Source organism: Lepus europaeus, chromosome 19 (assembly GCF_033115175.1).
Source record: "Lepus europaeus isolate LE1 chromosome 19, mLepTim1.pri, whole genome shotgun sequence".
Taxonomy (NCBI): Eukaryota; Metazoa; Chordata; class Mammalia; order Lagomorpha; family Leporidae; genus Lepus; species Lepus europaeus.
In genome coordinates, this window is record NC_084845.1 from 40563585 (window position 1) to 40588130 (window position 24546).

Here is a 24546-nt window from a genome sequence, read left to right on the forward strand (position 1 = left end):
CCAGTGGCATAGGAGTATTTGGCACTGCACACTTCAGTCAACTTCCCAGGGCCCAGAGCAGATGAACAGAGAGCAGATGTGGCGAGGCTGAGAGAAGACATCCGCACAAACCACAAAGGTCCTGCTCTCCAAGGGCACAGAAGCTGTTGTGGGAGGCAGGATCCTTGCACCACTGGAATGCAGTAAGTGCTTCCATATGAAGAATAAGGCACACAGGAAGTGGTGGGCAAGGGAAGGCTACTTAGAGTAGGCCACACTTGAGCTGGACCTGGAAGGATGAGTAGAATTTTAGCTGGTAGCCTGGGAAGGACATCATGGCCAAGGTGAACTATAAACCCCTCCCTGGGAATCCACTCAAATTTAACATCAATAGAAAGGCAGTTCGGGTCAGCACTGTTAAAGCCCCAGCCTGCAGCACCAGCATCCCATATGGGTGCCAGTTCAAGTCCTGGCTGCTCCACTTCCTGTCCATCTCTCTGCTAATGTGCCTTGAGAAGCAGTGGAGGATGGCCCAAGTCCTTCGGTCCCTGCACCCACATGGGAGACCAGGAAGAAGCTCAGATCTTCATTTGGAGAATGAACCAGTAGATGGAAGACCTCTTTCTGTCTTTATCTCTCTTTGTAACTCTTTCAAATAAATAAAATAAATCTTAAAAAAAAAAAAAAAAACAAAGGCAGTTCATTGCCATGGCTCGATGCATGAGGGGGCTGTGGGACTCAGCCCTGACACGGCAGTGCACAGGCTGTGTGGCCTTCAGCCAGTGCCTTAACATCTCTGACTCTGCTCCCTCCTCTGTAATAACTGCTGCTGGGGACTTTGGGGAAAAGCCACTAGACAGCATCAGGGTCATCCTGCTGTTATACTCCTTAACAGCTAGGAGGATTTGCGGGGTAACCCAGGACACACTGAGACCCCGAAAGTCAAACTGCCATTCAGTCCACAGGCCAGCCTCACAAGACCAAGCGTCTACGTGCCCCTGCCTCCTCGACAAGCATCCCGACAGCATCCTGCCCGCGTCCCCGTTTCCGGCTCCGTCCAGCCTGGACGATGGAGGATCCTGACTGTCTCCAATGGGACATCCCTGCAGAAGAGAAATTCACCCTTTTCCTACCTAGAACTGGGTCGCATTTCACCATAGAGCCCTGCGTTGCTCAACGACAGGGGCACTTCTGAGAAACGCACTGTTGGGCAACTTCTTTGTCGCATGATCCTCACAAACTGTGCTGACACCAAGTCAGGAAGCCACACCATCACAGGCGAGATAAACTCACCCTCGTACGTGTCCGTAGCCAGACAGACTGCCATTATGCAACGACACAGCTTTATGAACTTCTTAAAAAAGCAAAAACAGGGGCCGGCATTGTGGCGCAGCAGGTAAAGCCACCACCTGTGATGTATGGATCCCATGTGGGCACCAGTTCGTGTCTCAGCTGCTCCACTTCCAATCCAGCTTCCTGCTACTGCACCTGGGAAAGCAGCAGAAGACGGCCCAAGTGCTTGGGCCCTGCACCCATATGGGAAACCTGGAAGAAGCTCCTGGCTCCTGGCTTTGGCCTGGCCTAGTACTGACGATCGCAGCCATCTGGGGAGTGAACCAGCATATGGAAGTGCACTGGTGTGTTCTCTCTCTTTCTTTCTTTCTCTCTCTCTCTCTGTAACTCTTTCAAATAAATAAACAAATCTTAAAAAGGCAAAACAAAGGGGCAGGCGTTGGGACTCAGTGGGCTAAATCGCCCCTTGGGACACCTGCATCCCATATGAAAGTGCCTGGCTTGAGTCCTAACTGCTCTGTGCTTTGTATCCAGCTTCCTGCTAATGTGCCTGGGAGGCAGTGGATGATAGCGCAAGTATTTGTGTTCTTTTCACCTATGTAGGAGACCAGAAAGGAGTTCCTGTTCCTGACTGGCACGGCACAGGCTACTGTGGGCATTTGGGGAGTGAGCCAGCAGGTGGAAGAGCTCCACCTCTCCCTCTCTGTGTCACTCTGCCTTTCAAATATACCTTAAAAAAAAAGAAAGAAAGAAAAACCAAAATTCTCCCTTTGCAGGAAACAACAGACAGAATAAGAGAGTAAAATGGATAAAAGCCATCCTGTCCTGCACACACACTTGCACACACACACACACGTGCAGCACACAGAAGATGCACACACACATCCTGTCCAGCACACAGAAGGTGCACGGCAAACAGCAGCAAAGCGCTCCAGGGCGAGTGCTCTGGAATCAGGCGATGGAGATGGAAGTCCTAGGGTACCACTTGCTGACTCTTCGATCTTGAACAGCTTACGTAAACATTCGTAAGTCCTGCTTGCTTGTTTGCTTGCTTTTTTAAGACCTATTTTTCTGAAAGAGTTGCATGAAGAGAGAAAAACTTCTCTCCTCTGGTTCACTCCACAAATAGCCCCAACAACTAGGGCTGGCCAGACTGAAGCCAGGAGCCTGGAACTCCATCGGGGTCTCTTCCATGGGTGGCAGGGGCCCAAGCGCTCTGGCCATCTTCAGCTACCTTCGTAGGTGCATTAGCAGGGAGTTGGATTGTAAAGGGAGCAGCCAGGACTTGAACCAACACCCAAGTGAGATTCTGGCATCACAGGTGACAATTTAACCTGCTCCACCACAACACTGGCAAGTCATACTTTTTTCAATGATAAAATGGGAAAAGCAATCGCGTCTACTTCGTACAGTCATGTTAGGATTAGAATCAGTCAACCCAAAATTCTTAGTGCCTTTCACCTTATCATTTTTAGGATTATGATCATTATGTAAGCTGTGGCCCCTTGGCCCAGGATTTACAGGGAAAACTGACCTATTGATAACTCCACAGTTTCCAAAACACTGCAATTAGCAGAATGAGAAAAATGCCAGGAGAGCGCAGAGGAGAAAGTCGTTAGAGAGCTTTTCACCTCCTCAGGTGCTGCCAGGCACGTCAGAACATAGGAGGTCGTAATCCAGGACTTTGCCCCGGCATGCGCTAGGGCACAGTGGTGGGGACTGAGCTATTGCAAGTGCGGTCTGGAAGTGACTCAGAGACACATTAAAATAAAAGAATGGGAAGTTGCTTGCCAGCTGGCACTTGCCATGGGCTGTCAGCACTTCTCTGACCGATTCACCTTCACCAGGGCAGGCCAGGCGGAGGCAGGGGCAGCTGGCCCCTGTCAGACACCCCTCTCCCTATCCCCTGCCCTCCCAGGCATTGCCCCCAGGAGACTCCTTGTCCTCTGCCCTTGACGTTCACTTCGACCAGATTACATCAGGACAAAGCGTCCAGAGATTCAGCAGGCACAGGTACAGGGTGAGCCAGGACAATCAGAGCGGTGATCCCGGCGGGAGTCTGGGATGGTCCAGGCTTCCCTTTTGTAAATCGCTTCTTATTTCCACTGGTGATGGAGATTCTCCAAGGATATCACAGAGAGAGCCGGCCAGGATCAAAAGAAGGCGCTCCCCATACAACCTGGCAACCCTCACAGCATATCATCAGGCGCCTCTGCCCTCAGTGCCCTGTAAATTTTTTTTTTTATTTTAATGAATCCTGTATTTATCCCAGGAAGAGCTCAATTATATCACGTTGCATTTGTGTGTGTGTGTGTGTGTGAACTTCATGAAATGTGAATCCAACAAGGACAGTTTTCTGTTTTGTTCTTCATTCTGTCCTGTTTGGAGAAAAGTGTTTGGCACCTAGCAGGTGCTCAGTTAGTATTTGTTGACCAAATAGATAAATGAAACGCTAAGCATCATTTTTGTAACTCTGCTTTGCACATCTTTACTAAAACAATCCAACCAACAAACGGGCAGGCGTTGGGCCCAGCAGTTAAGATGTCCACATCATGCACGTAACGAGCGCCCCGGGAGGCAGCAGATGTTGGCTCAAGCACCTGGGACCCTGCCACCCAGGTGGGAGATCCCGATGGGGTTCTGGGCTCCTGGCTTCAACCTGATCCAGCTCTGACTGTTGCAGGCATTGGTGGAGTGAACAAACAGATAGAAGCTCGCTCTCTCTTCCTTTCAAACGAGAATAAACCTTTTTTTTTTAATCAAAAATTAAAAAAAAACAAAAAAACTTGAAAGCCTCAGGAAAGACAGATGGCCAAGGATGCACAGAGCTCCGAAAATGTACTCCTTGGAGAGGGTGCCTCCTTAACCATCACTTAATTATCAGCGACTAAGTTGTCACCCTAGGGCGGTGCTGCCTCCACCCCGAAGACTCCTGGAAGTAGGAAGGGGGTGCTTTTGGTGTCACAATGACAAAGGCACAGCCACCAGCATTTAGTGCTCAAGGGTCAGGGAGTTGGACAGATGGCAAACACCAGCTGGGCCGCCCAAGACGAAGGGACCTGTCAGCACTCCACTTGGGGCCTGACCGGATGATTAAGAAATAAATACATCTGAAAAAAAAAAAAAAATTCAGCCAGAAACAATGGGAGTAACAGGGTACAGGAGCAAGGCCTACGGGGAGAGGGTGGCCGAGGCCGAGGGCCTCCCTGGGCTGGGGAGAAACCCACTCTTTTTTTGCATCTTCCCAAGCTCCCAGCGTATTTGCATGCACTGAAAGCCACTGGATCACAGCAGAAATTCCCTGAGCCCAACCAGCAAAACCCAAGGATGGATCCCAGGACACAGGCTAGGGCCCGGGTGCTCCCCATTCCCGCCCCGGCGCCCCTGAGAGCGAGTTCAGGCCCCGCGGCCCTCTAGGGAACAGAAGCAAGGCGGCCCCGCCCAGGCCGGATCTGCGCCCCGCGGCTCGCACGAGGTTGGAAAACCGCCCACGCGGGAAGCCCCAGCTGCATTTCCGCCCTGCGCGGCGCTCCCACCTCCCAGCCCCGGGCCCCGCGCCGTCGCCCCGCGCCCGCTAGGTGGCGCCTGCGCTCTAGTCGGAGCCCCCACGGGCGCCGACGAAAGCCACAGATGGAACCCGAGCCCCAGGATTCCGGGGACTGGAGGGCAGCGCGGGCGGCCAAGGTAGGATTCCCGAGCCGCGGGCGTTTCCCGAGATCTGGTGTGGCTGGGGTGGGCAGCGCGGGGGCGGCCGAGCGCTGCCGGCGGTCTCCAGGGGCAAAACCAGGACATTCGGAGCGGCCACGTGTGCTGTCGCCTCCCGGGACCTGGCGACCCGCAGTCTCCAAGCGGGGCCTAGGAGCCGAGCAGAACCCCAGAAAAGCCCGGCCTCCGCCAAGCGTGCTGAAGCCCGCGCGCAGCGAGTCCTGGGTGGCGACGCCCCGGGCTCCTCCAGGGTTGCAGCTGAGCGCCGAGAAGGGCACCACTTCCCAAACTTGGCGTGCACGTTGGCAGTGCTTGGGGCGCGTTTGAAATGCTGGTGCCCCGGGCCCACCCCCGGAGACTTGGGGGCCTGGACATCTGCATGAGGGGGAGGGGGATTGCAGCCTGCAGTCACCAAATTTGAGGACTTTTGATCTCAAGAGGTGGAGAGAAGCAGAGGCTGTTTTTTTGTTGTTGTTGTTGTTGTTGTTGTTTGTTTTTTAAGGAAAAGAATGCTGATTCTTTTCTTTTTGTTCACCTTTTTTATTTATTTGAAAGTCAGAGTTACAGAGAGGGAGGGAGAGACAGAGATCTTCCATCTGCTGGTTCACTCCCCAAATGGCCGCAGCAGCTGGTGCTGGGCCAGGCCGAAGCCAGGAGCCAGATTGGGGTCTCCCATGTAGGTGCAAGGTCCAAGCACTTGGGCCATCTTCCACTGCTTTCCCAGGCACATTAGCAGGGGAGTGGATCAGAAGGGGAGCAGCCAGGACACAGACAGGAGTCCATAAGAGATGGCAGCCTCTTAGGCAGCAACTTTCCCATACACCACAGCGCTGGCCTCTGTTACTCACCTTTTTGTTGTCAAACAACCCAAACCAAGTAACAAACCAATACCCCGGCCTTCCCCAGGACTGTTTCTGAAAGGGCTGAACTTGAAAGTGTGCAGGGAAAAGAAAGATGGGGAAGTGGAGTGTGAGATTTGTGGTGGGGGAGGGGAGCTGTCTGCCCCCCCCTACCCCCAGCATGCTGGAGCTGCCCTCATCATTTTGGTAAATGGAACCAAGCAGGCCAAGCTAAAGCCGTCTCACAACCAGTAAGAGAGTGTTTAAGGACCCCTTTGGTAGCACAGGAAGCTGACCTCAAAGAGAGCCAGGAAAGTGCGTAGGGTTAGATAATTAATAAGAAACTGATCCCCTCTTTTAGCTGACCCCACAGCCCATACACAGAAGAGCACTCTGCTGTTCCCTTGTTGATTGAGAACATGCAAGAGCCACTGAACACAGGGGCAGGTGTATGCTGTGTCCCAGAAACACTAGCTGTCAGGGGCAGGCAAGTGGCACAGTGGTCACGACACGGCTTGGGACGAATATGTCTCATGTTCAGGTGCCTGTGTTTGAGTACTGGCTGTTTCCAATTCCAGCTCGCTGCCGCTGAGCATGCTGGGAAGCAGCAGGTGTTGATGGCTCAAGTATTGGGTCCCTGCAGCCCACTCTGTGTTGCATTCTGGGTTCCTGGCTTCAACTTGACTCATCCCTGGCTGTTGTGGGCATTTGGGGAGTGAACCAGCGGATGGGAGATCTCTGTGTGTCTGTCTGACTCTGTGCCTGTCAAATAAATAAAAATAAATTACACAGCATGGTAACAGTAGCTGTTATGAACAGAGCACATGTGCTGAATGGAGTCATTCGGTTCTTCAGTCCGTATTTGTTCTTGAGCGCCTACTGTGTGCCAGGCAGGCAATCTTCCTGATGCGAGAGATAAAAGGATAAGACAGCCTTAGCTCACAATGTATGAATGAGAGAAACAAGAAGGTAGAGAAGATTCTCATTGTTCGTAAGGGCTGTATTTGTGACTTCATCAAATTTGTGTGTAACCCCAAAATCAATATTTCTGAACACTGTCACGGTCATGGAGGGACAGAGGCAGCACAGCAAAAAAAGCTGGGCTTCCCCAGGCTTGGCTGTCTCCAGGCCTCTGCACCTGCTGCTCCTTGGCCTGATACCCTTTTTCAGCTGAGGTCCAACAAAGGGACAGTCTGCCTTCGCATGTCGGCTCTCACACTGCACCTACTCCCTGATTTATGAAAGCCCAGCTTGACAGTTTGCCAGCTTGGTGATGGTGGGAATGCTATACCTGTGTGGAGTAGAAGCCGTGCTTTTAAATGTTGGTGTTCTGGTGTGCAGTCCGATTCTCCCTAGATGCTGAGCAGCGGTTGCCAGCCATGCTTCCTGGCTAGCTTCCCACTCAGGAGGGTGAGCGAGCGAGGCTCCAGTGTCCTGTATTGCTAAGCCAGGATGTTCAGTAGGTTCAATGTGTTAAATGCATTTTTAAAATATTTGTGTTTATTTTATTTGAAAGGCAGGGGGAGCTGGCACTGTGGCACAGAGGGTTAAGCCATGTCCTGCAGCTCCAGGATCCCATATGGGTGCTGGTTCAAGTCTTAACTACTCCACTTCTGATCAACCTCCCTGCTAATGCACCTGGGAAAGCAGAGGAGGTTGACCCAAGTCCTTGGACCCCTGCACTCACTTGGGAGACCTGGAAGAAGCTCCTGGCTCCTCACTTCTGCCTGGGCCATCCCCGGTCACAGGTTTTTGGGGAGTGAACTAGCAGGTAGAAGATCTTTCTCTGTCTCTCCCCTCCTTCTGGGTAGCTCTGACTTTCAAATTAATAAATGAATCTTAAAAATAAAAAGAGAAAAGAAAAGCCTTACTTTAAAATAAAAAGGCAGAGAGACAGACATTTTTCTATTTGCTGACTCACTACCCAAATGCCTACAACAGCCATGGCCATGCCAGTCTGAAACTAGGAGCCTGGAAAAGCACCCAAGCCTCCCACGTAGGTGGCAGGGACCCAACTACTTGAGCAATTAGCTGCTGCCTGCAGGTTGAGCATTAGCAAGAAGCTGGATGAGAAGTGGAGTAGCTGGGCCTTGAACCTGGCTCTCTGATTTGGGGTACATGTGACCCAAGCGGAGCTTTAAGTACTGCACCACATGCATTTTTGATTTATGCTATTTTCAACTTACAATGAGTTTTGTGGGATGTAACCCATTGGTATAACTGTCATTTTTATGCTCTAGTGTCACATTTTTTGCACTTTTTTTGTGATTTGGTTGTTTAAAATATTAGATAAGTGTCATTCAGCATGAGTCATAGTGCTGTTGGCTAGATTCAGTGTTAATAACACACTATGTGTGTGTGATATTGTGTGCGTGTGTGTGTTGCATAAAGCACCTTTAAGCAGACACAAACGTAAAAGGATTACATGTTGATCTGCCACGTGGGGTAGGGTGAAGACAAACATATTGCAAACAGAAAGAGCAGCAGGTGCAAAGGCCTGGAGGTGGCCAAGGGCTTGGCTAGATCAGGGAACTGGCAGAGAGCCTGTGGGTAGGGAGTGTGGTGGTCAAAGGGAGCAGAGGTGCAAAAATGCAATAAGCACTGGGGATCGAGGCTGGGCAGGTGTACTGTGCTGTGTGGCCAGCTCTCGTTTCATCCGATGAGCACAGTAATCCTGGCAGGCTGGACAGGATCCTTTCTGCCTTGGCGGGTGATGAAACTGATGCCCCATGCCAGCAAATGACTGCCGAAAGTCACACTCCTGGCCAACAACAGCTCACCCACCCCCATCTTAATCTAATGTTGAGCAGATATCTGAGTCTTTTTTATTTATTTATTTATTCAATTTAAAGAGTTACAGAGAGGCAGAGGTTGAGAGGGAGAGAGGGGTCTTCTATCCGCTTGTTCACTTCCTAGATGGCCGCAATGGCCAGAGTTGTGCTAATCCGAAGCCAGGAGCCAGAAGCTTCTTCTGGGTCTCCAACGCAGGTGCAGAGGCCCAAGGACTTGAGCCATCTTCTATTGCTTTTCCAGGCCATAGTGGAGAGCTGGATCGGAAGTAGAGCATCCCGGACTCGAACTGGCGCCCATGTGGGATGCCGACTCTGCAGGCAGCCCCCGACATCTGAGTCTTGATCAGAAATCTCAGATGCAGGCCGGCGCCGTGGCTCACTAGGCTAATCCTTCGCCTTGCAGCACCAGCACACCGGGTTCTAGTCCCGGTCGGGGCACCGATCCTATCCCGGTTGCCCCTCTTCCAGGCCAGCTCTCTGCTGTGGCCAGGGAGTGCAGTGGAGGATGGCCCAAGTGCTTGGGCCCTGCACCCCATGGGAGACCAGGAGAAGCACCTGGCTCCTGCCATCGGATCAGCGCGGTGCGCCGGCCACAACGCGCCTACCGCGGCGGCCATTGGAGGGTGAACCAACGGCAAAAGGAAGACCTTTCTCTCTGTCTCTCTCTCACTGTCCACTCTGCCTGTCAAAAAAAAAAAAAAAAAAAAAGAAAGAAAAAAAAAAAAGAAATCTCAGATGCAGCCATGGCCCAGAAGTTTGTTGTGACTGGGGGAGGAATCAGGAAATAAGGGATGGTAAAAGCCACCAAGCGTAGATGAAACCTCCCGAGGGGCAGAGTGTGGAGGAGAGTTCTCATGCCCTCTTTAAAAAAATAAATGTATTTTTGGTATAAAGACATTCATACAGCAACAGGCTTTGTAATGCAACAGGTTAAGCTGCCACTTGGCCCACCTGCATCCCATAGTGGAGTGCCGCCAGTTCAAGTCCTGGCTGCTCCGCTTCTGATGCAGCTTTTATTAATGCATCCTGGGAGGCAGCAGATGATGGCTTGAGTGTTTGGACCCCTGCCACCCAGAGGGGAGACCCAAATGGAGTCACTGGCTCCTGGCTTCTTCATCCTAACCCAGCTCTGGCTGTTGGAGGCATTTGGGGAGTGAACCAGCAGATGGAGGAGATCTCTCTCTCTCTCTCTCTCTCCCGCCTCCCCCTCCCTCCCTCTCTCTCTCCCCCTTCCTTCTTCCCTCCCTCCCTCCCTCCCTCTTCTCTGACACTCTGCACTTCAACTAAATAAATGAATATTTCTAAGTAAAAGACTACCATTTTGTGACGCACAATAATTATATGAAATCCAGACTTCAGCGTCCATAAACTTTTATTGGAGCACTGCTGTGTTCATTCGTTTGCACAACCGTCTATGGCTGTTTCTTAACCACAGTAGCAGAGGAAGTAGCTGCAGCTGAAACCATCTGGCCCAGAAAGCTCAAAGCACTTAGTGTCTGGTAGCAGGCATTCAGCCTAGCAGTTCAGACAGCTGCACCGCACCCTGGGAGTGCCTGGGTCTCATTCCTCACTCTGGCTCCTGATGCCAGCTTCCTGCCAAGGCAGCCCCTGAGAGGCAGTGGTGATGGCTCAGGTCATGGGGGTCCTGCCACCCACTGCAGACCTAGATTGCAATTGCATTCCTGGACCAGCCCCTGCCAAGGAGGGCATTTTAAAAAGTTTACTAAGTAGGTCTTCATAGAAGACACTTGCTGGTCCCTGTTCAAGATCTTATCCTGCAGGAGGCCGACTGCGGCCTGGTTGCTGGGTGACCGAGCACGGTCCGAATCAGGATGCCAGACTCCACGTTTCTCTCCTCTCATCCTGTGACCACGCTCTGCAGGTATCCTGAACCCTTTCACTGTGCCATGAATGCATTGTTCTTTAAAACATAACTATGACTGTGGTTATTTATTTATTTTCATCTTACCTGAGATACAGAGAGAGGTAGGCTTACTACCCAAATGTTCTCAACAGCCAGGGCTGGACCAGCCTGAAGCCAGGAGCCCAGAACTCAATCTGGATTTCCCATGTGGGTGGCAGGAACAAAAGTATTTGTATTTTCTTACAAATAATTTAAACATGTAAACACTATTCCTAACTCACAGGCTGCACAAAAATAGACAACGGGCAGGATGTGATCCATGGGCTGTAATTTGCCAACTCTTGATCCTGAATCCTAAGGGTGAGAAGACACTCAGTGTCCATTACCTTTCCTGACTCAATAGTTTGTCTTGAGGGGCTGGCGCTGTGATGCAGCAGGTTAAAGCCTTGGCCTGCAGCACTAGCATCCCATATGATTGCCAGTTCGAGTCCCAGCTGCTCCACTTCCGATCCAGCTCCCTGCTAATGCACCTGGGAAAGCATCAGAGGACCCTGCACCCACATGGGAGACCCGGAGGAAACTCCTGGCTCTCAAGCTCAGCTTGGGACATTGCGACCATTTGGGGAGTGAACCAGTGGATAGAGGACTTTGTCTGTCTCTACCTCTCTTTGTAAGTCTGGAGCTGGGCCGATCCGAAAGCAGGAGGCAGGAGCTTCTTCTGGGTCTCCCACATCGGGGCAGGGGCCCTGACACTTGGGCCATCTTAGCAGAGAGCTGGATCGGAAGAGGAGCAGCCAGGACACAAACCAGCACCCATATGGAATGCCAGTGCCACAGCTGGGGGCTTAGCCTACTATTCCACAGCACCTGCCCTCCCATCCCTCATTGACTAAGGGTCGCCCCTAAGCCCTTCTCTTCCTGACAAGCCTGGCCTGCCCTGCTTGCTGCTGTGTACACCCTGTGGCCAGAAAGAAAACAAAAATGAGGGGCAGGGGTGCACATTTGGCACAGCAGTGAAGGCACCGCTTGGGTTGCCCACATCCGATATCAGAATGCCTGGGTTCATAGTCCATCTCCACTTCCAATCCAGCTTCTTGCTAATGCACACCCTGGGAGGCACAGGCAGTGACTGGAGTCGTTGGGTTCCTGCCACCCATGTGGGAGACCTGGATTGAGTTCCCCACAGCTGGCTTCATCCTGGCTGTTACAGGCATTGGGAATGAACTAACAGATGGGAAATGGGTGTGTGTGTGTGTGTGTGCAGACACGTGCGTGGGCTGTGTACACGTGCCTTTCAAATAAATAAACTCGTGAAGTAGGCACCCACAGCATGCGCTCCTGAGTGTTTCCAGCTCTGCTTTCTAATGGGGTGTGGCTCATACCGCTGGGGAGATGGTTCAGTGTAACACAGAGGAGCACGGTGCTCTGGAACACAGAGTCCCAGAGCAGGAAAGCTATTCCCTTTTGACCCCATCTCTGATCCTCTCTCCCACTCTGAGGCTTTCCCCCATCTCCACGGCAGGTGCTCTGACCAATCCTGACCTTTCACTTCCTCCAGTTTGTCAGACTCTTCCTTCTGACCACAGTCAGCAGAAGGCACAGTGAAGTCCTACAGCACTTGTGTAATACTGGCTCTTTCATCCCTCTTTTTAATGACTTATTTTTATTTATTTGAGTGACAGAGACAGGAAGGGAGAGAAAGATATCTTCCATCCGCTGGTTCATTCCCCAAATGCCAGAAACAGCCCAAAGCCAGAGGCATGGAACTCTACCAGGGTCTCGCACATGAGTGGCAGGAACTCAGATACTGGGCCATCTTCTGTTGCTTTCCCAAGCACATTAGCAGGGAGCTGTATTGGAAATGGAGCAGCCAGGACTCCAAGCATCACCCAGATATGTGATGCTAACATTGCAAGTGGTAGCTTAACTCACTTCACCACAATGCCAGCCCATCCTTACTTCCTTTTTAAAAATTTATTTATTTGAGAGGGAAAGAGAGAGAACTCCCATCCCCTGATCTATTTCCAAAATGCCCACAGGAGAACCCAGTCCAAGTCTCCCACATGAGTGGCAGAGACCCAGCTACCTCTCAGGGTTTGCATCAGCAGGAAGCTGGAATCTGGAGCCAGAGCCAGGACTTGACCCCAGGCTCTCTGTCATGATATACGAGCCTTGGAACCGATGTATTAACCACTAAGTCAAATGCCCAGCCCAGCTTCTCTCTTTTAATCAAAAACAGCAATCCTCCAATCCAGGGCATTTGAGTGGCCACAGTAATTGTAACCATTTAACAACATTGTTAAAATAGTAATGATTTAATAACATTTCTTTTTTTGTGTCTTTATTGTTTCCACCTATACATGACAATTGTTACTGACTTTGCATGTATAGTATTGATACAAAGTTTTTTGTTTTTGTTTTTTAAATTTATTTATTTGTTTGAAAGGCAGAGTTAGAGAGAAGGAGAGACAGAGAGAGATCTCCCATCTACTGGTTCCCTCCTCAAATGACTTCAACAGCCAGGGCTGGGCCAGGTCAAAGTCAGAAGCCAGGAACTCCATCCAGGTCTCCCACATCAGTGGCAGGGACCCAAACACTTGAACCATCTTCCACTGCTTTCCCAGGCACATTCCAGGGAACTGGATGGGAAGCAGAGCAGCCAAGACTTAAACTGGCATTCATATGGAATGCCTGTGTTGCAGGTGGTGGCTTAACCTGCTGGGCCACATTGCTAGCCCTGAAATTTCCTTTAAGATAAGTGTGCAATGGGGTGGGCATTTGGTGTCATGGGTAAGATACCGCTTGGGAGTGCCTGGCTCAAGTCTAGCTCTGCTTCTGATCCTAGCTTTCTAATAATGTGCACCCTGACAGGCAGCAGATTATGGCTCAAGAAATTGGGTCCCTGCCACCTCCATGGGAGACCCAGATTGAGTTTCTGGTATCTGGGTCATGGTCGTGGCTTAGTCCAGCTCTGGCTGTTGAGGGCATTTGGGGAGTGAACCAGCAGATGGAAGATCCATCTCTCTTTCAGATAATATGCAAATGAGTAACTATTTTAAAATATTAATGATAAATCATTTGTCCATTTAAAGGCAAATATTAAACAAGCAATTGGATAGGTGGGATGAGAATATAATAATATATAATTAAAGCCACTATTTGTTGACACTAACTGTAGGCTGAATGCTCCTTAAAAACTCTTCTTAAATTTTAATATATATTTTTATTTTATAAAAAGTTTTTGAGGCCAGCATTGTGGCATAGCAGGTAAAGCCACTGCTTGTGACACCGGCACCTGACATGGCACTGGTTAGTATCCCAGCAGCTCCACTTCTGATCCAGCTCCCTGCTAATAGCCTGGTAAAAAGCAGCAAAAGATGGCCAAAGTCCCACCCAGATGGGAGACCTGGAAGAAGCTCCTGGCTTGGGCTTGGCCCAATGCTGGCCATTGCAGCCATCTGGGGAGTGAACCAGTGGATGGAAGATCTCTCTCGCTCTCTCTTTGTCTCTCTGTCTTCCCTCTCTCTAACTCTGACTTTCAAATAAATAAAACCTTTTAAAAAATGTTTTAAAACTTAATTTATATGAAAGGTAGAAAGATAGAGGCAAGCAGAAAGAGAGAACTTCCACATGCTAGGTCATTCCCTAAATGCCTACAACAGCCAGGGCTGGACCAGGCACTCAGTCCAGATCTCCCACATGGGTGGCAGAGACCCAAGTATGTGAGCCATCACCTGCTGCCTGGCAGGGTGCACAGTGGGAGGAAGCTGGAATTGGGAGCATAGCCAGGACTCAAGCCCAGTATGGGATGCAATTAGTTCAAGTAGCGTCTTAACCTCTGCACCAGACTCCCACCCCTATATTTTTATTTTTATTATTTAAAAAAAAGTATTTATTTATTTTGAAAATCAGAGTCAAAGAGAGAGAGGGAGAGACAGAGATCTTCCATCCACTGGCTCGTTCCCCAGATGGCCTCAAAAGCTGAGGCTGGACCAGGCTGAAGCCAGGAGCCAGGAGCTGCTTCTGGGTCTCCCACATAGGTGTCAGGAGCCCAGACACTTGAGCCATCTTCCACTGCTTTTCCCAGGTACATTATATATATATATATATATATATATATATATATATATATATATGTATATATATATTTATATTTATATATTTTTATTTGTAATTGATGCATAATAATTGTGCAGTTACGGGATACAGTGCTATTTCAACCTCATGTATGTAATGTATACTGATCAAGTCAGAATAATTGGCATATCCATGACCTCAAACATTTATCATTTCTTTGTGTGGGGAACATTCAGAAACCTTTCTGCTAGCTCTTTGAAATGTATGCAGTTATTTGATGTCAACCATAGTTACCCCGCTGTGCTGTAGAACACCAGAAGTTAACCCTGTCTAACTGTACCCCTGTACCTGGTAAGCATCCCTGTCTCCCTCAGCCTCCCAGCCAGAGTCATTATTCTACTCTACTTATATGAGATGCACAATTGTTAACTTTCACATGTGGTATTTGTCTTTCTGTGCCTCATTTATTTATTTATTTATTTTGACAGGCAGAGTGGATAGTGAGCGAGAGAGAGACAGAGAGTAAGGTCTTCCCTTTTGCCGTTGGTTCACCCTCCAATGGCCACTGTGGCCGGCGCATCATGCTGATCCGAAGTCAGGAGCCAGGTGCTTTTCCTGGTCTCCCATGCGGGTGCAGGGCCCAAGCACTTGGGCCATCCTCCACTGCCTTCCCGGGCCATAAGCAGAGAGCTGGCCTGGAAGAGGGGCAACCGGGACAGAATCCGGTGCCCCAACCGGGACTAGAACCCGGTGTGCCGGCGCCGCAAGGCGGAGGATTAGCCTGTTAAGCCATGGCGCCGGCCTCATTTATTTCATGTAACATAATTTCATCCATCTTCCTACAAATGACCGGATTTCATTCCTTTTTATGGCTGAATAATAATATTCCATTGTGTTTACATACCACGTTTTCTTTTCCATTCATTGGTTAATAGACACTTAAATTGATTCCGTATCCCGGATACTGTGAGTAGTTCTACAATAAACATGGAAGAGTGGATATGTCTTTGATATGCTAGTTTCTTTTCCTTTGGATGTACACCAGTAGTGGAATTACTGGCTCTATAGTAGTTCGATTTCTAGTTCTTTGGGGAACCTCCATACTTCTTTCCATGATGGCTGTACTAATTTACATTCTCACCACAGTGTTTGAGCGTTCCCCTTTCTTTGCATCCTCTGCTGGCTGTACCTCTCAGCACTTTATATGTATAATTCAGTGAATCCTCACCACAACCATATGGGCTAAGTAGTGTTTGAGGTAGGGACTTCCCTTAGCTCTGTTTTGCTTCTGAGAAAACAGGGATGTGGAAGTTAAAGAACTTGCCTAAAGTAACAGAGCTAGGCAGTGACAGAACTAGAACCCAAACCCAGGTATCCCTGGTCCAGAGCTGGGGCTCTTAGTTATGGGATGACACTGCTGCTCACAAATTTGACAAAAGAAAAAAGTTTTCTAAAATGTGAAGGTGAGGGCCTGGTACTGTGTTGTAGCAGGTAAAGCTGCCACCTGCAGCAGCAGTATCCAATATGGATGCTGGTTTGAGTCCTGGCTGCTCCACTTCTGATCCAACCCCCTGCTAATGCACCTAGGAAAGCAGCAGAGGATGGCCCAAGTGTTTGGGCCCCCTCACCCATGGGGAGGCTGGGATGAAGCTCCTGGCTCCTGGCTTCAGACTGGCCCAGCTCTGGCTGTTGGAGCCATTTGGGGAGTGAACCAGCAGTTGGAAGATCTCTTTTTCTGTCTCTCCCTTTCTCTCTCTCTTTCTAACTCTGCCTTTCAAATAAATAAACAAATCTTAAAAAGATTCTTTAAAAAAATGTGAAGGTGGTATTTGAATAACTGAAATTAAAGGAAAACTGCCATAAAAGGTTCCTCTTTAAAAAAAATTCCATATAGGGGCCGACATGTGGCTTAGTGGGTAAAGCTGCTGCCTGCAGTGCTGGCATCCCATATGGATGCCAGCTCGAGTCCCGGCTGCTCTACTTCCAATCCAGCTCTCTCCTGTGGCCTGGGAAGGCAGTAGAAGATAGCCCAAGTTACCCTCATGGAAGACCTGAAAGAAGCGCTGCACCCTCATGGGCCCCTGCACCTGCGTGGGAGACCTGGAAGAAGCTCCTGGCTCCTGGCTCCTGGCTTCAGACTGGCACAGCTCTGGCTGTTGCAGTCATCTGGGGAGTGAACCAGCAATGGAAGGTCTCTCTTTCTGTCTCTCTGCTTCTGCCTCTCTGTAAACCATGCCTTTCAAATAAATAAATAAATAAATAATAAATAAATCTTTTTTTAAAAATCCATTTATTTGAAAGAGTGACAGAGAGAGGAAAGAGAGAGAGGAAGGAGAGAGATCAATCTATCCATTGGTTTATTTGGTTCATTCTCCAAATGCCCACAACAGCCAGGGCTAGGGCAGCCTGAAGCCAGGAGCCCAGGACACCATGTGGGTCTCCCATGGTAGGCAGGGTCTCCAGTACTGGAGCCATCTTCTGCTGCCTCCAGGGTGCATGTTAGCAGGGAGCTGGATTAAAAGTGGGACTCAAACCAGTACTCCAATATGGGACATGGGCCTCCCAAGTAGTGGTTTCACCCACTGTGTCGCAATGCCTGTTCCTAAGGTTCTTCTTTTTTGATCTGTCTCCATGTGCCTTCCACATTTGGTTGTCATGCTTCCTTCTGGAGCCTCAGATAATAAATCCATCCCCTTTACGTCACTACTGCCTTTCAGGTATTTGATGATGGGAGCTGGATGGCCTTCCCTGCTCTAGATTACACATTGTCTCTTCCTTCTGTTTATTCTCTATGCGTGTGTGTTCTTGGCATCATCCCCTAGGAACAGGGCCTCTTTCTTCATTATTATAATTATTATTATTAATTTATTTGAAAGGCAGAGAAACAGAGCTCCCATCTGCTGATTCACTCCCCAGATGCCCACAGCAACAGGAAATGTGTTGGACCAAGCCCTGAGCTGGAGACTGGCCATTCTGATCCCATTTCTTTCTTTCCTTTTTTTTTTTTTTTTTTTGTTTAAAGATGTATTTATTTATTTATTTGAAAAGCAGAGTTACAGAAAGGCCGAGGCAGAGAGAGAGAAAGGTCTTCCTACATTTGTTCACTCCCTAATTGGCTGTAATGGCTGGAGCGGAGCTGACCCAAAGCCAGGAGCCAGGAGCTTCTTCCAGTCTCCAACACAGGTACAGGGATCCAAGGACTTAGACCATCTTCTACTACTTTCCCAGGCCATAGCAGAGAGCTGGATGGGAAGTGGAGCAGCCAGGACTCAAACTGGCGCCCATATGGGATGCTGACATTGCAAGTGACCACTTTACCTGCTATGCCACAGCGCCGGCCCCTCCTATTTCTTCAAAGGCCAGAGGTAATGCTTCTTTAGTGCCCTTGGAACTAATCAGGCTGGAAGGGACAGACTTACCACATTCACCCTGCCTGGGGAGGAAGCCAGACCACAAATACATTAAATCACAGTGGGAGAAGGGACTACAGAGCAGCCTGAACCCTTTATGTCAACTTGTCAGCACGCTCTGTCCCTGTGGGAAAGTCCACATGGAAAGCCAGATTCTAGTCCTAAGGTTGGTACTTGTGGAATTGAAGCAAGGTGAGCAAGATGAATGATTTTAATAACGAGGCGAGCCTAGGATACCTGTGTCCTCTAAGGGAGACAAGAGTGCAGAGTAGTAGCACTGCGGACCTCCTTGGTCTTCACAGTACTTGTGGGTGATGCGGCCAGTCAGTGGCAGCACCTGAAGATCCTATCGGGAGAGTGTTCCAGGGACTGAGCTGCCTGTCCTGCTCAAGGGGGTGTCCAGAACTCCCAGCACTCTGGACCACGGGGAGACAAGGCTGACCCTCAGAGACTTTATGCACAAGCTAGCTTTTCCTGAGCTGCTACCACGTTGCCATTCCTCTCTACCTATTATTCCTTCAGCTGTGTTAATGCAATTGCCCAGTTTCTTTTCTTTTTTTTTTTTTCATTGTCCTTGTCTTGATTTGATTTCCAGACCTTGCTTTTCCGGCTCTGTCCAGAGGCACATCCTGTCTTGTCCTTAAGGACTTTTGCAGATCAGTAATCACAGATGTTATGAGTGTGTTCCACTGATCTGTGCTCTCCTCACATTTTGGGGTGACCTCCTGGGTCCTCTCTAGCCAGGAAACAGTCCCTTGCAATCCAAAAGCAATGTGCTGGAATGTTGGGTTGTGTTCATTATAGAATTGGCAGCATCATAATTTTTTTTTTTTTTTTTTTTTTTTTGGAAAGGCAGAGGAACCCAGACAGATACAGAGCTTCTGTCTGCTGGTTCACTTCCCAAAGGCCCCCACAGTAGCTGGGGCTAGGCCAGGCTGAAGCCAGGAGCTCAGAACTCCATCCAGGGACCCAAGTACTTGAGCCATCTCTCCTATTTCCCAGGGTGTAGATCAGGAGGAAATGGGAATCAAAAGCAAAGTGGGGCTTGAACCCAGGCAGCTCCAGTGTGGGATACAGGTGTCCCAAGCAGCATCTTAACCATTGTACCAAAAATATCCCCTCATTTGTTTTTAATACTCTTTATATGTAAATTAGAACAATTTAAATTTACAGAAAAATTGAGATAATCATCCAGAGTTCCTGTCCCAAACACCTAGTTTCCCCGATTAGTAATATATTACTTTGCTACATTTGTTACAATCAACTAATATTGTTATCTGATATGGTGTATTTGTTACAATCAACTGGTATATATAATTATTTTCTAAAGTCCCTAGTATATTTGGATGTCTTTAGTGTTTATCTAATGTCCTTTTTCTATGCAGGATCCCATCCAATGTCTCACATGGCATTTCATTGTTGTGTCTCCTTAGGCTCCTCTTGGTTACGATATTTTCTCAGAATGTTCTAATTTCTGACTATCCTAACAGTTGTGGTCAAATATTTTGTAGAATACCTCTCCACTGTCACCTCCTGAGTGGGTGAAGAGATGTCCCTGGAAGAGGATGTATCAGCAGTTGTAATAGGGTAGGAGGGCTGGGTGCTTGTTACAGTGGTTAAGATGCAACTCAGGACACCCGAATTCCATAGCGGGGTGCCTGGGTTCAAGTCCTGGCTCTGCTCTTGATTCCAGCTCCCTACACACGCACACCCTGGGAGGCAGCAGGTGATGGCTCAGGTAATGGATTCCTGCCACCACCACCCCCGGGGGGGGGGGGGGTGGTGGGGCTGATTGAGTTTCCAGCTTCCAGCTTTGGCCTGGTTGAGCCCCAGCCATTGCAGGCATTTGGAGAGTGAACCAGCAGATAGGAGCGCGCACTCTCTCTCTCTCTCTTTCTGTGTGTGTGTGTGTGTGCGCGCGCACCTCTCAAGTAAATAAACTTTTTTTTTTTTTAACTTCACGACTCCTATAGGCATGGGTTCATACCCCATGTCTACCTCTTGCTGCTTGCTATGTGTGCCTTTAGGCAGTTGCAAACCTCTGAGCCTCAGTTTCCTCCATTGAAAAATAGAATTAACACTCATACTGCCACCTGTTTCTTAAGGTTACTGAGTAGGATGCACACAGTAAGTCCTCTATTAATAGAAGATGTTATACTGTCAGGTGGCATTCAGATTCCTTCTGGACCTGGCTCCAGATCCAGGCTCACCTTCCAGGGTAACTCGATAACAGCCTTGTGCGGCACCTTCTCCCTGGTCACTTCCTCTCCCCTGCTGATGCTGCATTATGTGTCTCCCCCCTTCTGCCTCTGACTGCAACCAATCAGCTTTCCTGAAGTCCCTCCCCCCATTCACACATCTGCACACCTCGTGCTGTCAAACTCACCTTAATTGCCACTTCCTCTGTGGCGCCACCCGAGAGCCAACCAAAAAATCCCCTCTGCTCCTCAACAGTGCCAGAGCAGCCAGTGTGCCCACTTTTGCCTTCCAGGCCTCTTGGCTCTAGACCCTGTGTCAAAGCAGTGTACACTGCCCTCCTCCTGAGCATTCCTCGTGCCTGTTCATCTTCCGCTCCCACCTGCTCATGCCTGGGATCTTGTATGCTTGCAGCTGTAGTCAGTTTTGATGAGACAAAGGGAACAGAAGTAAGGCCATTTACCTTGGGCACCAGGCAAGAGCAGAACTGCTCAGAGGTTCAGATACTGACCCTGGGTCACCTGCACTGTAGTATTAAAATCATAAAGTGTACATAACATAAAATTTACCATCTTGACCATTTACAGTGTATTTATTTATATTTAAAAGGCAGAGAGATGGGAGAGAGAGAGAAAAAAAAAATCTCCCATCCATTGTTTAGCTCCCCAAATGTCCACAAAAACCGGGGTTGGGACAGGCTAAAGCCAGGAACCCAGAATTCAATTCAGGGTCTCCCACATAGGTGGCAGGGATCCAAGTACCTGAGCTTTCACCTGCTGTGTCCCAGGGTCTGCATTAGCAGGGATCTGGAATGGACAGCCTATCTGGGACTCGAACCCAAGTACTCTGATATGGGATGCAGGCATCCCAAGCAGCAGCTTAACCACTAACCACTATGCTAAGTGCCCACCCCTATTGTAATCATATGTAAGTGTACAATTCAGTGGCAGCAAGTATATCACACTGTGTACAACTGTTACCAACAACCATTGTCACGATATGTTTCCTTTTCCCAAACTGAGACTCTAACAACACTCAGTATCCCTATTGCCCCTTGGAAACCACTCCTCTACTTTCTGTCTTTGAACCTGGCTACTCTAAGCACCTCAGTTAACTGGAAGCAAACAGGATCTGTATTGTGACATAGCAGGTTAAGTCCCAGCCTCTAGCACTGGCATCCTATGTGGGTGCCAGTTTGAGTCCCAGCTGTTCCACTTCTGACCCAGCTCCCTGCTAATGTGCCACAGAAAGCAGCGGAGGATGGCCCAAGTCCTTGGATCCCTGCATCCATGAAGGAGACCCAGAAGAAATTCCCTGCTCCTAGCTCTGGCTATTGGCAGCCACATGGGGAGTGAACCAGCAGATGGAAGATTTTATGCGCACTCTCTCTCTCTGTAACTCCTTCAAATAAGTCAATCAATCTTTGGAAAGAAAGGAAGGAAGGGGAGAAGAAAATAGCTGTCCTGACCTAATATACAGTGGACTCTCATTGTGGCTTTTTTTTTTTTTTTAACTTAAGAAACCACAGAAAGAGACAGAGAGCACCATGATTTGTTAGTTCGTTTCACTAAATAACTGCAATGGCAGGAGGTGGGCCAGGACTAAATAGGGCACCAGGAATGCAATCTTTCACACATGGGTGATGGGTACCCGGTTACTTGAATGATCATCACTACCTCTCAGGGTCTACGTTTGCAGGAAGCTGGAGTGAAGAGCCAGAATCAGGGATCAGATCCAGCCATTTCATTGTGGTATGTGGACATTTTTTTTTTTTTAATGAGCAAGTTTAGTTTTATTTGAAAGGCAGGGTGACAAGAGGGGGAGAAACAGAAACAGAAGGAGATGTTTCATTTGATGATTCACTCCCCGAATGGCTGCAGTAGCTACAGAGCCTGGTCAAAGCCAGGAGCCTGGAACTCCATTTATGTTCTCATGTGGATGGCAGAGACCTAGGCACTTAGGGGATTACCTGCTGCTTTCCCAGGCACATTAGCAGGGAGCTGGATCCGAACAGAGCAGCTGGGACTTCAACCAATACTTTGATATGGGATACCAGCGTTTAACCTGCTGTGTCACAATACTTGCCCATTTAAAAAAAAAATATTTTTATTTGAAAGGCAAAATTACAGAGAGAGAGAGAGAGAGCGATTCCATGTACTGGTTCATTCTTCAAATGTCCACGATAGCCAGAACTGGACCAGGCTGAAGCCAAAAACTAGGAACTAAATCTGGGTCTCTCATGTGGGTGGTAGTGACCCACATACTTGAGCCATCACCTGCTGCCTCAGGGTGAGCATTGGCAGGGAGCTGGATAAGAAGTGGGGGAGGGATGTGGATTTCCAAGGTTTATCTCAATCCACTGCACTGCAACATGTGCCTTTCCCTGCCCATTGTATAATATGGGCTGGGTGGTTTTGTCATTCTTGTTGCGTTGTAGGAACTCTTTATATATTCTGGATATTAGTCCTTTATCGGATATATGATTGCAAATATTTTCTCTCATCTGTGGGTTGTGTCCTTTGATGCCTAGAAATTTTTAATTTCTATGAAGTTCACTTTATCTGTTGTTTCCTTTGTTGCCTGTGCATTTGTATCACTTATAAGAAATCAATGTCAAATCCAATGTCATAAAGATTTTTCCCTGTTTTTTCCTCAGAGTTTTGTGGTATTAGCTCTTACATGTAGGTCATTGATCTATTTTGAATTCATCTTTTACATGGTATCAGCTAAGGCATTGGCTTAGTTACCAGAGCTTTGCAGTGTTTTGAAATCAAGAAGTGTGAGACCTCCAGTTTTCTTGTTTTTCATGATTATTTTGTCTGTTGGGGTCCCTTGAGATTCCATATGAATTTTAGTATGGATGTTTCCATTTCTGCTGTAAAGTAAGTGGGATTTGTTAGAGGTTGCATTGAATCACTTTAGGAAGCGTTAACATTTTATTGTTGAGTCTTGCAGGCCATGAACATGGAATGTCTTTTGTATATGTATGTCTTTAACTTTTTTCTGCATCAATTTGTCATTTTCAGTATATAAGACTTTCGTCTCTTTGGCTAAGCTAAGTTTATTCCTAAATATTTTATTCTTTTTGGTGCTCAATTTCATTTTTTGAGGCCCCTGACAGATTGGAGAATGATTAAATGCAAAACAGGATGCCAGTGCAGTGGTTGATTTATTTTTTATTTACTGGTTTATTTATTAAAGGTTTATTTATTTATTTGAAAGGCAGAGTTACTGAGAGACAGAGAGAGAGATCAGCCCCTGCGACAGCTGGTGCTGGGCCAGGTTGAAGCCAGGAGCCAGGAGCTGTATTCCACGTCTCTCATGTTGGTGGCAGGGGCCCAAAGACTTAGGCCATCTTCCACTACTCTCCCAGGCCATTAGCAGGGAGCTGGATCAGACGTGGAGCAGCCAGGGTTCGAACCGGTGCCCATATGAGATGCTGTTGCCACAGAGGGTGGCCTTACCAACTACACCACAATGCCAGCCCCCATGCAGTTGATTTAAAATGTCTAATCTTTTCAGTGTGTCTAGGGCCAGCATGTACACATGATGATAGGGTTAGATAGCATCCCCAAGCCTACATTTGAGTGCCTTCATAAATGTGAACACGTCCTGCCTCCTCCCACTATGACTGCAAGAAAGGATATGGAGCAACAGAGGGAGTCGCACGTTCTTCCCCAGGAGGGCCCCGCTGAGGGACCTGGCAAAGGCCTTTCACCACCATGTGCTAATCGAGGCCTCTCCCTGAACGGTGGGGCTGAGATGCTCAGAGGCCTTGGGCGCCTCAGGCTCGAAGAAGCCCCCAGGCGCCAGCCACAATGGAGAGTTTCACCTGAAGCCAAAGCAGTCCCCCAGGGCCACAATCCAGCAAGGACAGCCCACTCCCACCGTGGAGGTTTTGTCAGCCGTGTTTCTGACGCCTGTCAGTTTCAGTTTGAAGAGGGACAGGCAGACTGCGATACCAGGCCCTGTGCCGGGGTTCCCCCAGCCACTGTGAGCCCTCCGCCTGGAGGGCCTCTCCTCTTCTCTCCCCCTGTGCCTCGGGGCTTTCTTGCCCTCCAGAGAGCTGATGAAAGTCTGGTCTTTTTCAAGTGTTGAGTTTATTTTGCTTTTGTTGTCCTGTCCCATGGGGTATATATTTGCAACACAGATACACCTGTGCATACACACGTGCACACACACACACACACCGTCTGCCTCACTCCAAGTATCTTCAGTCTCCGTCTCCTCTTCACTCTTTTTTCTACCTCCTTCTCCTCCCTGCTGGAGCCTGTTGTTGTCCTGTCCCCAGCTGGAGGCCCCCTCTGTCCCAGGGCCAGCTTCCTGGCCACTTGCTCCACTCCAGCTGCTGTTCCTGCAGGCCCCAGCCAACTCCTGTTTCCATAGCAACT

The 24546-nt window shown here is 48.8% G+C and overlaps 2 protein-coding genes across 2 annotated transcripts in view; one reads left to right on the top strand and one right to left on the bottom strand.

Annotated features, from left to right (window-relative positions):
- CHD9NB (CHD9 neighbor) overlaps positions 1–24546 on the bottom strand; it is a 52656-nt gene that overhangs the window by 6124 nt on the left and 21986 nt on the right. The window lies entirely within an intron of this gene.
- Positions 4894–24546, top strand: part of CHD9 (chromodomain helicase DNA binding protein 9) — a 285267-nt gene continuing 265614 nt past the window's right edge. Inside the window, exon 1 of the mRNA XM_062177146.1 lies at positions 4894–4956. The gene's annotated coding sequence lies outside the window, so the exon portion shown is untranslated. The remainder of the gene's footprint in view (positions 4957–24546) is intronic.